At 39.2% G+C, this 15,387-nt stretch overlaps 1 pseudogene; it reads left to right on the top strand.

The window, feature by feature from the left end:
- Positions 1 to 4,781: 4,781 nt before the first annotated feature.
- LOC132419490 (protein SET-like) lies at positions 4,782 to 6,137 on the top strand (annotated as a pseudogene).
- Positions 6,138 to 15,387: the final 9,250 nt, after the last annotated feature.

The raw sequence follows: 15,387 nt of genomic DNA, 5'->3' as shown, positions 1-15,387 counted from the left end.
GTGGAGAGAGAAGATTGGCTCTTGTAGAGGTACAAGGGAGTTTGGGGGGATGATGGAAATTTTCTGTATTTTGATTGCTGTGATGGCTACTTGGATATATTGATTTGTCAAAAAGCATTGAAATGTGCACAAGATGGGTACATTTTATTATTTGTAAATTATACCTCAGTAAGTTAAAAGATGGGAAAAGGCATGCAGAAATAATATGCTGTCTGAATATGCAATATGGAAAATATTGAGGTTTTCTTTGTAGCCTAACATGGTCAATTTCATGAAAGTTCCATGTACACCTGAAAAGGAGGTACATTCTGTATTATCTGGTATTATCAGGATAAAAGGTTTGATATTTATGCATAAGATCTACCTGATTGTTTAGGTATTCTGTATCCTTACATTTATTTTTGACTCTTTGATCTGTCTCACACTGAGAGAAATAGAGTTTTCTAATCTTAGTATACTTTGTCTATTTCTCCTTGCATTTCTTAGAGTTTCCACTTGACGAAAGTTGCTACTGTGTTGTTTTGTGCATGGATACTCATAACTGATATTTTTTTTGTGAACTGTAGCCTTTAGCATTATAGTGTATTCTTTTTGTCTCATTTAATGCTCTTTAGCCTGAATTCTACTTTTTCTTATATTAAGAACAGGATCTTTGCTTTCTTTTTCTTTTCTGTAATGCATTTGCCTTATCTACTTTCGCCTGTCCTTTTATTTTTAGCTTTTCTGAATTCCTTACCCCCAAAGTAAGGTGCCCTTGCACAGTTCATCTTGTAGACAGAATTGCTAGAGACTAGTCACTTCTATGTGTTTTGTTTTGTTTCTTTTCTGAATAGGAGTGTTCACTGTAGTTGTCCTGTTCCTATTCCACCAATTGTATATTTGGTGTTATAAGGGCAGATAATTTGCCCTCTTGGTGCATAGGTCTCTAGATCAAAAAAAGCCACACCTCCTGATACTGATACTACTACATATACCCCTTGCTGTAGAGACAGCTGTGCTCCACCTAGATCTCTTGGACTTTGAGCATGATGTCATGATTGGACAGGACTTGGAGAATGTCTGTGTGGAGGAGGGGGGTTGTGTAGTGTATACGTGGCCTGTGGTAGAGAAAGTGAAATCAACGTTTGGTAACTAGAAGGGTAGAGTGTAGCAGTTGTTGGTGCTGTTTACCAAATATTTCTGGCTCTCTTGTTTATGGACCCAGGGTAGGATGGCTCTTTTCCACCACCTTTGAAGTGAGGTGTGGCAATGTGAGTGAAGATGACATATATCATTTCTAGGCAGAAGTTTTAAAAGTCATTATGTGATGAACTATGCTCCCTTTGGCCTGCCTTTCAAATCATGAAAACATAGAGATGGAACCTTGCTTTGCCTGGATCCCACAGAACATCCCAACACTAGGGTAAATGAAAAATAGACATTTGTTGTTTTAGCCACTGAGATTTGGGTTGGTTTTTTTGTTTGTTTGTTTGTTTTTTACAAGAGCATAACTTAGCCTATACCGACTGATAAAGCACATGTTGGAAAGTCTGGGTTAGAGCAGTTGGACAAGAAAAAGAAAAGGTATCCAAATTGGAAAAGAAGAAGTAAAATTATCTCTGTTCACACATGACATGATCTTACGTAGAAAATCCTAAAGAATCCATTTGTAAAATCTGTTACAACTAATTAATGATTTCAACAAAGTTTCAGGATACAAAATCAACATGGAAAAATCAGTTGCATTTCAGTACGCTAACAGTGACCAATCAAAAAAGAAACTAAGGAAACAATCCAATTTGCTATAGCATCAGAAAGAATAAAATACCTAGGAGTAAACCTAACTAAGGAGGTGAAAGACTTGTACACTAAATTACAAAATGTTGCTAAAAGTAATCAGAGAAGATACAAGAGAATGGGAAGACATTCTGTGCTCGTGGATTGGAAGACTCAATAGCAATAAAATGTCCATACTACCCAAAGTGATCTATGGATTCAATACAATCTCTTATCAAAATACCAATAACGTTTGTAGAAATGGAAAGGAAAAAAAGCCAATACTGGTATGGAATCTCAAGGGATCCCGAATAGCCAAAGCAATCTTGGAAAGGAAGAACAAAGTTGGAGGCCTCATGCTTCCTGATTTCAAAACATACTACAAAGCAGAGTAGTAATCAAGACAGTGTTGTACTGACATAAAGACAGATATATAGACCAAATGCAACGATAGAGAGCCCAGAAATAAACCCATACACATACAGCCGTTCCTTTATATTAGCAGGGGCTTGGTTCCAGGACCCTCACAGATGCCAAAATCTGTGGATGCTCAAGTCCCTTATATAAAATGGTGAAGTATTTGCGTATAACCTATGCACATCCTCCCATATACTTTAAACCATCTCTAGATTACTTATAATACCTAATGCAATGTAAATAGTTACCAGTGTACAGCAAACTCAAATTTTGCTTTTTGGAATTTTCTGGAACTTTTTCCCCCAAATATTTTCTATCCCCAGCTGCTTGAATCCACCGGTGCAATACCTTCGGATATGTTGGGCTGACCGTATTGCCAAATGATTCTCTACAAGGGTACAAGACCACACATAGGAAAAGGACAGTCTCTTCAACAAATGGTTCTCAGAAAACTGGATATCCACATGCAAAAGAATGAAGTTAGACTCTTACACCATATACAAAAGTTAACTCAAGGTGGATTAAAGACCTACACACATGACCTAAACTATAAAACTAGGAGGAAACTTTAGGACTTTGGATTTCACAATGATTTATTGGGTGTGACACCAAAAGCATTGACAGCAAAAGCAAAACTAGACAAATGGGACTACATGAAACTTAAAACCTTTTGTGTATCAAAAGAAACAATCAAGAGAGTGGAAGGCAATCTATGGAATTGGAGAAAATATTTGGAAATCATATATCTGATTAGGCATTAATATCCAGAATTTATAAGGAACTTCAACTCAACAAAAATGTCTGATTTTAAAAACGGGCAAAAGACTTGAACAGACAGTTCTCTGAAGAAGATATGCAAATAGCCAACAAGCACATGAAAAAGCTCGACATCACTAATATGAGAAAGGCAAATCAAAACCACAATGAGGTATTACATCTCTCCCGTTAGGGTAGCCACTATCAAAAGAACAGTAAATGAACAAGGGTTGGTGAGGATGTGACCAACATCCTATTAATTGGAACACTTGTGCACTATAGGTAGGAATGTAAAATGGTACAGCTGATATGGAAAATAGTAGTTTTTGAAGTGGTTCCTCAAAAAAATTATAGAATTACCATATGATCTGGCAATCTTACTTCTGGTTATATATACAATAGAATCCAAAGCAGAGTCTGAAAGAGATATGTGCACACCCGTGTTCATTGCAGCGTTATTCACAATAACCAAGAGGTGGAAGAAACCCAAATATCCACTTAAAAATGATAAAGATGGCAAGTGTAATGTGATGTGTGTTTTACTACAATTAAAAAAACATATTACAAGATCCAAGCGATGGCACAGTGAGAAATGAAAGTTTAATGATCAAAGGAAGTCACAGACCCATTAAGAATTGCTCCTCTGTTTGCTGTAGTCCTGTGGGACTCATGGACACAAGCCCTGTTGTGTTTTAGGGACCCATCCCTGATGTGAGAACCTTAAAAGTTGGGGCACAAGATGTGGGTCCAAACCTTTCACTCCTCAGGGAGAAGGTGGGAATTGGGGGTTCCCCGCCCAATTGTATGGCCCTGTACTGAGGGTGAGGTTCATGGTGAGAGTGTGTCTCAGCCTTTCCTACCCATTTTGAGGTGAGTATTTTCTCATCTACTCGATGTGTAGAAGTCGCTAAGCTAGTTTCTGGATTTCTCCCAGAGGAATTGCTCTGTACGTGGCTGTACATTCTGTGTGTCCATGGGAGGAAGGAAGTTCATGAGCCTTCTATGTCACCATCTTGGTCCCTCTTCATAATAAGGAAATTTTTTACTTATAGAAAAATGCAAGGAAGTGCTCAAAAATTGATGGGGACTTGCCAAAAGAAACAGGAACCAGCTTGAAAAGTCTCATGTTGGTCAAATTTGAGACAATTTAAGGATCAAAATTAGTAATGACAGTAGTGGATTATCACATGATTATTTTTAATTTTTATTGATATATATTTGATGTATAACATTGTATAAATGTAAGGTGTACAACATGTTCATTTTTAATAAAGAATCCATGTGTCCGTAAGATATTAAGAGTAAACAAAGAAAATGGGAGAGATGGGGGAGCTTTTTTGTATAGGAATATTACAACTAATAAATGTAGAAGGATAGAAATATGAAATCATTTACAATCACCATTGTAATAACTGATTTGGGCAAGAATCATCAGTGGATGTCAGAACCATTGGTAAAAAGCTGTAGGGAACAAGATACTTTCAGAACCTCGAAGTATTATCCCATAGATTACTATACATACCTTTACAATAGAGAAATTTGGCAAACACTGCCTTACCCAAATGATCAAACTTGATGTCACTACTGATGGGACAAACTGACATAATGTACATCGTGGTGTGGGGTATATAAGGATACATTAATTATGTAGTATTTTTGTCCCCCCAAATTAAAAAAGAAAAACTAAATCTAATCGTGAGGAAACTGAAATCCAAAGATTAGGGACATTCTGCAAAACAATCTGTTTGGAGTCTTAAAAAATGTCAGTCATGAAAGAAAAAAAAAGGCTACAGACCTGTTTTTATATTAAAGGAGACTAGGCATGAAAACTAAATGCAATGTGTGATCCTTGATTGTACCCTGAATTAAAAAAATAAGAAACTGTAGCGTTCTCAGAGCTCCTGGTATGAGCGTCTTCCCTTGGGTGGATTCTTGGCTTTCTCCCAGCATGGCCCCCAAACACCAGTCTTCACTTCCACCCCAAGCAAAGAAACCAAAGAAACCGAGACTGACTCCTGCCTCCAGGCCAGAGGAAACGTCTGCTTCTCCGAACTTGACCAACGAAGAAAAAGAACAGCAAGAAGCAATTGAACATATTGATGAAGTACAAAATGAAACAGACAGACTTAACGAACAAGCCAGTGAGGAGATTTTGAAAGTAGAACAGAAATATAACAAACTCCACCAACCATTTTTTCAGAAGAGGTCGGAATTGATGGGCAAAATCCCAAATTTGGGGGTAACATTTGTTAACCATCCACAAGTGTCTGCACTGCTTGGGGAGGAGGATGAAGAGGCACTGCATTATTTGACAAGAGTGAAGTGACAGAATTTGAAGATACTAACTCAGGTTACAGAATAGATTTTTATTGTGATGAAAACCCTGACTTCGAAAATAAAGTTCTCTCCAAAGAACTTCATCTGAATGAGAGTGGTGATCCATCTTCAAAGTCCACTCAAATGGAAATCCAGAAAGGATTTGATAAAACATTCAAATCAAACGCAGAATAAAGCCAGCAGGAAAAGACAGCATGAGGAACCAGAAAGCTGCTTCACCTGGTTTACTGATCCTTCTGATGCAGGTGCAGATGAGTTAGGAGAGGTCATCAAAGATGATATTTGGCCAAATCCATTACAGTACTACTTGGTTCTGGACGTGGATGATGAGGAAGGGGAAGGAGAAGAAGATGATGATGAAGACGAAGAAGGATTGGAAGATACTGATGAAGAAGGGGATGCGGATGAAGGTGAAGAAGATGGAGATGATGATGAGGGGGAGGGAGGAGAGAAAGATGAAGGAGAAGATGACTAATGGAACACTGATGGATTCCAACCTTCCTTTTGTAATTTTGTCCAGTCTCTGGGAGCAAGTTGCAGTCTTTTTTTTCTCCTCCTCTTGTGCTCAGTAGCCCTGTTTTTGAGGGCTTTTCTCCTTTATACCATGGCTTTTCTCCTTTATACCATGGCTCACAACTTATTTTGGGGGAAAATACCTTGAGCAGAATTCAGTGGGAAAAGAATCTCTACCCCTTTCTGTTCCAAATTCATTTTTATCCTTTCCTGTCTCAACAAAAACTTTATGGAATCAACACCACCATTCTCTGTGGGAAAAAAGAAAAACCTTCTGCTCCCTTAGCTCTGCTGGAAGCTGGAGGGTGCTAGACCCCTGTGTAGTAATACATAGAATTCTAGCTTTTTTCCTCCCTTCTCTGTATATTGGGCTCAGAGATTACACTGTGTCTCTATGTGAGTATGGACAGTTAGTGTTTACCAACATGTATCTGTCTACTTTCTCTTGTTTAAAAAAAGAAAAAAAAAAACTTTAAAACCACACAAAAAAAAAAAAAACTTTAAAAAATGGGGTTATAGAAGGTCAGCAAAGGGTGGGTTTGAGATGTTTGGGTGGGTTAAGTGGGCATTTTGACAACATGGCTTCTCCTCTGGCATGTTTAATTGTGATGTTTAACGGACATCTTTGCAATTTAAGATGACACTTTTAAAATACAATTCTCTCCTAATGATGACTTGAGCCCTACCACTCGATGGGAGAATCTGCAGAACCTGTAGGATCTTATTTGCAATTGACATTCTCTATTGTAATTTTGTTCCTGTTTATTTTTAAATTTTTCTTTTTGTTTCACTGGAAAGGAAAGATGATGTTCAGTTTTAAACGTTAAAAGTGTACAAGTTACTTTGTTACAATAAAACTAAATGTGTACACACACACCAAAAATAAGAAACTGTAAAGGATATTATTGGGACAATTGAGGAAATTTAAATAATGGGCCGATTGTAATTGTAATTGTATTTATGTTAAGTTTCCTTAGAGTGAATAGTATATAGTACTTGCATGTAAGGATAGCTTTGTTCCTAGGAAATACCTGCTGAATGTTTAGGTGTGAAGGGTCACAATAGCTTCAAGTAACTGTTTAATGGATTGGGGAAAAACAGATAGATAGATAGATAGATAGATAGATAGAAGAGGGAGGGAGAGAGAGAATGTAGCAAAACATCAACAAATGATATGCCTAAATGAAGTGTATAGGGTGTTTATTTACTTATTTTTCTTTTGGCTGCATCCTGCAACTTGCAGTTTCCCTGACCAGGGATTGAACCCGTGCACTCTGCATTGGCAGGCGGATTCTTTTTTTTTTTTTTTTTCGATATCAATGACCAAACTTTAATGAAATAATATTTACGCTTCACCAGCATTATTTCTAGATCAATTCAGTGGTGATTCAACAAAATGAACAGCTCATTTAAAAGGATGCATAGTATTACTATAGAGGAAAGAAGTACGTAATATTGAAGAACATTCACTTTTTAATCACATGAATACAAACCTTACCACGTGTGAGTTTGGTGATGTCCACTATGTCCCTACTCTCTCTGATAGAAATCTCTCAAATATAAAATGTGAAGAGTCCCTACTTCCCTGTGTCATTATAAAGACAAAATAAGATCACATCTGCAAAGCCCTTGACAAAATTGGACATGTTATGAAAACTCAATAAATGGAAACTCTTAATTATTGTAGACTCTTCTGTTTCTTCTATTGTTAGATTTTAGATTATTTCCTATTTTTTCTAGAAATAACAGTGAACTATACATCTATTTCGTGTTTGTTTATATTTTACAGTATATTTACAGGCTCAAGTTCCTGAAGTCACAACACATATTTTTAAAACTCAGACATAGGTTAATAAGTTGCATTCTAGATAAATTTTATTAATTTATACTTTTACCACCAGGGTGTGAGAAGGCCTATCTCAATAATCCTTTACAAGTGGATTTTTCTTTTTTACATCTTTATTGGAGTAAAATTGCTTTAGAGTGGTGTGTTAGTTTCTGCTTTATAACAAAGTGAATCAGTTATACATATACATTTACGTATACATATACATATACATATACATGTTCCCATATCTCTTCCCTCTTGCGTCTCCCTCCCCCCCACCCTCCCTATCCCACCCCTCTAGGTGGTCACAAAGCACCTAGCTGATCTCTCTGTGCTATGCGGCTGCTTCCCACTAGCTATCTATTTTACATTTGGTAATGTATATATGTCCATGCCACTCTCTCGCTTTGTCACAGCTTACCCTTCCCCCTCCCCATATCCTCAAGTCCATTCTCTAGTAGGTCTGTGTCGTTATTCCTGTCTTACCCCTAGGTTCTTCATGACATTTTTTTCTTAAATTCCATATATATGTGTTAGCATACGGTATTTGTCTTTCTCTTTCTGACTTACTTCACTCTGTATGACAGACTCTGGGTCCATCCACCTCATTACAAATAGCTCAATTTTGTTTCTTTTTATGGCTGAGTAATATTCCATTGTATATATGTGCCACATCTTCTTTATCCATTCACCCGATGATGGACACTTAGGTTGTTTCCATCTCCGGTCTCTTGTAAATAGAGCTGCAATGAACATTTTGGTACATGACTCTTTTTGAATTATGGTTTTCTCAGGGTATATGCCCAGTAGTGGGATTGCTGGGTCATATGGTAGTTCTATTTTTAGTTTTTTAAGGAACCTCCATACTGTTCTCCATAGGGACTGTACCAATTCACATTCCCACCAGCAGTGCAAGAGTGTTCCCTTTTCTCCACACCCTCTCCAGCATTTATTGTTTCTAGATTTTTTGATGGTGGCCATTCTGACCGGTGTGAGATGATATCTCATTGTAGTTTTGATTTGCATTTCTCTAATGATTAGTGATGTTGAGCATTCTTTCATGTGTTTGTTGGCAGTCTGTGTATCTTCTTTGGAGAAATGTCTATTTAGGTCTTCTGCCCAATTTTGGATTGGGTTGTTTGTTATTTTGTTATTGAGCTGCATGAGATGCTTATAAATTTTGGAGATTAATCCTTTGTCAGTTGCTTCATTTGCAAATATTTTCTCCCATTCTGAGGGTTGTCTTTTGGTCTTGTTTATGGTTTCCTTTGCTGTTCAAAAGCTTTGAAGTTTCATTAGGCCCCATTTGTTTATTTTTGTTTTTATTTCCATTTCTCTAGGAGGTGGGTCAAAAAGGATCCTGCTGTGATTTATGTCATAGAGTGTTCTAGCAGGCGGATTCTTAACCACTGTGCCACCAGGGAAGTCCCTCGACTACTGTTAATTGAGTCAAGGGTAGGGCATCTTACCCACAAACATCTTATCTATAGATTGGCAGGGGGTTCATGAGATGGACTGTCTTAAGGAAATCGATCCTCTCTTTGGGGAATTTAGATCTCAAGACATGAAGAGTTGAACAGCTATAGCAAGATTAGAAATCATACATACGGGCTTCCCTGGTGGCGCAGTGGTTTAGAGTCCGCCTGCCGATGCAGGGGACACGGGTTCGTGCCCCGGTCCGGGAAGATCCCACATGCCGCGGAGCGGCTGGGCCCGTGAGCCACGGCCGCTGAGCCTGCGCGTCCGGAGCCTGTGCTCCGCAACGGGAGAGGCCACAACAGTGAGAGGCCCGTGTACCGCAAAAAAAAAAAAAAAGAAAGAAATCATACATAAAGAAAAGTAGGGGTGCACCTAAAACAAGAGTACCAAGATGGCAGAGTCCTGGGATAAGAACTGATCAAAAACTTACTAATGCTGAGGGAGTGACAGCGAGGTCTACACTGGGTCCTAAGGGCCACCCAGTTTCTGAGCTACGTTCCACTCTCTGTGAGACCTACATATTCAGCCCTTCTTGTAGTGACAAGTAGGGTTCCTGAACTTCCATGGGGCCCAACTGTGTGTCTGAGGTTCCTGTTTCTCTATGTATCCTTAAAATGTATCTCCAGGTTTCAGTTAGGGTGGTTCCAGTTCAAGTAGCGGGAATCCTAACTCAGTCTACCTTAAACACTAAGGAAATACATCTCAAATAACAGGAGCTTCAAAGGTAGTGAGCTCTATAAACAGCACTATCAGGGCTGAAGCTCCGTATCTCTCAGTTCTGACCTTCCCCCCCCCGCCCCCAGTTGGCTGTAAACAGCAGTTGGAACAACATGTTCCTTGTTCATATACAGGTTAGGGTACGACAACGGGTTAGGGTTAGGGTACGTGTTAGGGTACGGGTTAGTGTTAGTGTACGGGTTAGGATTAGGGTACGGGTTAGTGTAAGGGTTAGGGTTAGGGAACGGGTACCGTTTAGGGTACGACAACGGGTTAGGGTTAGGGTACGTGTTAGGGTACAGGTTAGTGTTAGTGTACGGGTTAGGATTAGGGTACGGGTTAGTCTAAGGGTTAGGTTTCGGGTCAGAGTTAGGGAACCGGTACGGTTTAGGGTACAGGTTAGGGTACGACAACGGGTTAGGGTTAGGTTACGTGTTAGGGTACGGGTTAGTGTTAGTGTACGGGTTAGGTTTAGGGTACGGGTTAGGGTAAGGTTTGGGGTTAGGGTTAGGGTACGGGTTAGTGTTAGTGTACGGGTTAGAAAGAAATAGGGTCTCTTCCCCAAACCATGTAATAAAAATCCTGCTCGTCAGCATAATTGTGCCAACTTTGGACAGATGCCAATCTTTGAATGGCCTAAGAAATGCCACATGCAAGGAATTCCCTGGCGGTCCAGTGGTTAGGACTCTGCACTCTCATAGCTGAGGGCCCAGGGTTCAATACCTGGTCGGGGAACTAAAATCCCACAAGCTGCGCAGCAGGGCCAAAAAACCAAGCCAAAACAAAACAAAATAAAAAAGAAATGCCACAGGCTGATTAGGTTAAGCCAGAGTCTCTGAACCAATAAAAGGCAAGGGGATGATATGGGCATGACTGACTTTAACTGCAGCGACGTACTCTTGGAGCTGAAGATAGTCATCTTTTTCTCAGTGACATGGGATATGTAAGGGGAGATGTGGACTCCTGAACAAAACTAGGATTTTATCAAGAAGGAAGAAAGAAGGAAATGGATGTCCTGAAGGCAGACAATAGTATTCACTACACCTCATTTTCAAACAAACCTGTTGTTTGAGGTGGAACTATACAAGTTGGAACTGTTTCAGCCTAGAGAGAGTTTCTGAACATCAGTTTTTCGAAGTTTTCCTCAAGTAACCCACTTTAATGTTTCCTAATTCTCCTTTAATTTTCCCACGTAAAAATATGTAATACTTCATACATTCAAAAGCATACATTTATATTAAGTATATGTGATATGTGTTTAAATGTATACCTTTGTATGAAATACTGTATAACATATATAGATACTATAAAATATTACATACATAGAGTATATTTAAGGGATAAAGAATATTACTAAAATGAACACCCTTGTACATATAACCTAATTTAAGAAAAAGAATATTACCCATAACTTTGACACTTTCTATATAATCCTCTCTGATTACATTCCCTCCTTCTCTCACCTCCACCCCACCTCTTAGGTAACCACTCTCCTGGATTTTGTAATTGTCATCCTTTTGGTTTATTTTATAGTTTTACCCATTACTTGAATACCTTAACAATATGTTTGTAATGTGTATGCTTTTGAGTTGCCTATAAATGAAAACATGCTGTATACAGTAATTTTTGTGGTAGAATATACATAACATAAAATTCACCATGCTAACCATCTTCAAGTGTACAGTTCAGTGGCGTTAAGTACATTCACACTGTTGTGCAACCATCACCACCGTCCGACTCCAAATTTTTTTGTTTTCTAAAACTGAAACTCTGTACCCATTAAACAAAAACTTCCAATTCTTCCCTTCCCCCAACTCCTATCAATCCTGATTCTATTTTTTGTCTTCATGAATTCGACTACTCTAGTTACCTCATATAATTGGAATCATATAGTATTTGTCCTTTTGTGACTGGCTTATTTCACTTAGCATAATGTTCAAGATTCATTCATGTTGTAACATGTATCAGAATTTCCTTCCTTTTAAGGTTGAATAATATTCCATTGTATGTATAAGCCACATTTTGTTTATCCATTCATCAGTGGATGGGGCACTTGGGTTGCTTCCACCTTTTGGCCATTGTGACTAATACTGCTATGAATATGGGTGTACAAATACCTGTTCAAGTTTCTGCTTTCAATTCTTTGGAGTATATATCCAGTATATAGTTTTTTGCAACTTTCTCTTTTTTTCTGAGTTATGTTTGTGAGATTCATCCATGTTAGTTTTAGCTTTAGTTCACTCACCTTAATTGCCATATGATATTTCACTGTGTGAATATTAAACAATTTGTTTATTCATGCTCGTATAGATGATCAGTTCAGTTTTTGCAGTTTTTAATATTAGAAACAGAGCTTTATTCTTTTACATGCCTCCTTGTATATATGTAAAAAAGTATTTGTAATCCAAGATAATATACTTAGAAGTGAAATTGTGTCATAAGGCATTGTATGTCTTCAAATTATTGAAGATAATATATTCTCAAATTATTCTTTAAGTACTGTACACATTCGTACTCCCATAAACAGTGTGGGAGTTTCTGTTGCTCCACAGCCATATTAGAACTTGTCATTGTCAGTGTAACAGATATTGCCAGTTGTCCCAGCATTCACTCTTCCCTTCTTCCTTTAATAATAGGTCTTATGAGTTTTATTTGGGTTGCCCAAGTAGAAATTTTATTTCCCAGACTTCCTTGCAGTTAGGCATGGCCTACCATTTAAGTTGTAGACAACAGGGTGTAACTGAAAATGATAAGTATCTCTTCTGGGTTATGACCTTAAAAGGCATGCTCCTTGGGACTTCCCTGGCCTTCCAGTGGTTAAGACTCCGTGCTTGCACTGCAGGGGGCCTTCGACCCCTGGACAGGGAACTAAGATCGCACATGCTGGGGGGCAACTAAGTCCGCATGCCGCAACTGCTGAGCACACACACCACAACTACAGAGACTGTGCACCATAACGAAGATCCTGTGCATCGCAACTAAGACCTGACATGGCCAAAAATAAATTAATTAATTAAAAAAAAATTTTTTTTAAAGGTATGCTCCCCTAACCCATTCTACCTCCCTACTGACTAGATGCAGATTTGATGACAGGAGCCAGAGCAGCCACCTTGAACCCAGAGATGGAAGCTTTAGGTTGAAGATGACGACTTTGGACTGCTTACCTCTGAATTGTTCTATGAGTGAAAATGAACTTTTGTTTTGCTTAATCCACTGTACTTCAGTGTCTCATTGCTATAGCAGCTTGGACTACTTCCTAATTAATACATTTATTCTTTGATTTTAAAATCATTCCCAATTTTTCCTTGCCCAGAAAGCCTCTGTTTATTCTCTTTCAAAATCTTTGTGGTGGTATTCTTTTTGCATTTGATTGATAATGCTAATCTCCTTTTTATGCCCAGGTCTTTGAATACATTTGCCTGAAAATGGAGGCCCTTCCCCCAGGGGAGTGGGTATTTGTTGCTTTTGTTTGCTCACATCCTCTCCTCCTTTCTAACCGTACCCAGACTTTTTTCTTGGCATGTTACACTCAAATTATATGCAGTTGTATTAGGATTTAGATCAGAGTGCCCAGCCTTTTCACTATAGATGTTGAAGGGGAGAACTGGAGAATCCTTCCTCTTGTTAGGGGAAACACTGACTGAAACTGCCAGCCCTGGCCAGGCAACATAGTAACCACTTGCATGAGTTATCTTAAACAGGAGGTCCTGGTAAGCAACCACCAACCGGAAGAATTCGGGAAAGGTCAAAAGGAGAGAGGAGATGCCAATCCATATGTCCTTCCAACCTCCCAGAATCCTTGCTGGAACCCATTTTGGCCTGGCACTGCGCGAGCCACCAGGAGGGAGCCTGAGTCAGAAAGATTGGCCAGAGACAACCCGAAAACTAACCCCATTCCCATAAAACCCAAGACTGCAAGCCACGTGGCAGAGAGTCCTCCCAGGTTCCCTTACCCTCCTGCTCTCCACCTGAGTGCCGCTTCCCAATAAAGTCTTGTTTTGTCAGCACGTGTGTCTCCTCAGACAATTCATTTCCGAATGTTAGACAAGAGCCCACTCTTAGCCCTGGGACAGGTTCCCCTTCCTGCAACACTCTCACCACCCCCTATATCGGAGAAGGCATTGAGTGGCTAAAGGAAAAAAAAAAAAAGAGTTTAACTTTGTTTCATACAGCATCCAGAGCTTTGATAGTAGAATAGCTCCTGGATTGGCTTTTTCCTGCTCCTAGACCTAGTTATATGGCCTTCTTGTCTGTTTTGTGACTTCCATAATATCTTTCCAAATATATTTCTTTTAAAGTTTTAGCTGCTGCTATGGATAACATCCAAAGAACTGTAAGGGATCAACTACTCTCAAGTTACAGGCTCTCCTAAACTGTGCAGATCCACTGGGAATGAAGGACTGACCACATGCAATTGAGATTACTTATTAACACCTATGGAGTTTATTTTTAGGATAAAATGAAAGCGTAACTCCATGGTGATAAGAAGGGAAAGAAGTACTCACACTGCCAAGGTTATATATGACCAGGTTACCCTGAGCCTAGACACTATCCATCCCAAATCTTAAGGGGTCCAATAGCAGATAATCTGCCTCTAGATCCTGTTGTTTAGAATGGTACAAACTGCAAGAGGTAGCAGGGATTTTATTCCACAAAATAATACGCAAGCCACCAGCCAATCAGAATATGGCTTCAAACCACTAACCAATCAAATGTCACCCCCTTGTCCCCGCCCTCACCCAAGTCTCCCTAGTAACAGCAAGAATGAAACATAAGGAAAGAAGGGCAGCTAGATTTTTTTTTTAATATTTATATATTTATTTGGCTGCACCGGGTCTTAATTGCAGTATGCGAACCCTTTAAGTTGTGGCATGTGGAATCTAGTTCCCTGACCATGGGTCGAACCCTGGCCCCCCCTACACTGGGAGCACAGAGTCTTATCCACTGGACCACCAGGAAAGTCCCGGGCAGCTGGATTATAAACCTAACCCAGAGAAGGCTCATGCTGAGTTGATTTTGACAGCATTGACAATTAACAGCTGACCCTCCCAGAGTTTCCCACACAAAACCTTCCGTGTGATTTAATTCATCCCTTATTTCATTTTGAATAAGAGCACTTTACGTTTTCATTGTAACTTTACTTTTTACATTCTAGATTAGTAAAATTAGTCTCTAAAAAATGGGCTTGGGGTTGATCATATAACTTGAAATTAATGTTACTGAAATGTCATGAGGAGAGTATTACACAAACAATGAGTTTTCTTTTAAATAATTTTCTGGAGATGGGTTCTGTATAACGAAGATGGCTGTGACTTTTGAAAATTAATTGTGCAGGCTACAAAATTTGAATGGCCAACTATATGTTAGTTCCTTAAGTGTAAGAATGTAGCAGATAGAGGCTTCCCTGGTGATGCAGTGGTTAAGTATCCGCCTGCCAATGCAGGGGACACAGGTTCGAGCCGGTCTGGGAAGATCCCACATACTGCGGAGCAACTAAGCCCGTGTGCCACAACTACTGAGCCTGTGCTCTAGAGCCCGCGAGCCACAGCTACTGAGCCCGCATGCCACAACTACTGAAGCCCGCG

Source organism: Delphinus delphis, chromosome 2 (genome assembly GCF_949987515.2).
Source record: "Delphinus delphis chromosome 2, mDelDel1.2, whole genome shotgun sequence".
Lineage (NCBI taxonomy): Eukaryota > Metazoa > Chordata > Mammalia > Artiodactyla > Delphinidae > Delphinus > Delphinus delphis.
This window is presented reverse-complemented; position numbering and strand designations above follow the sequence as displayed.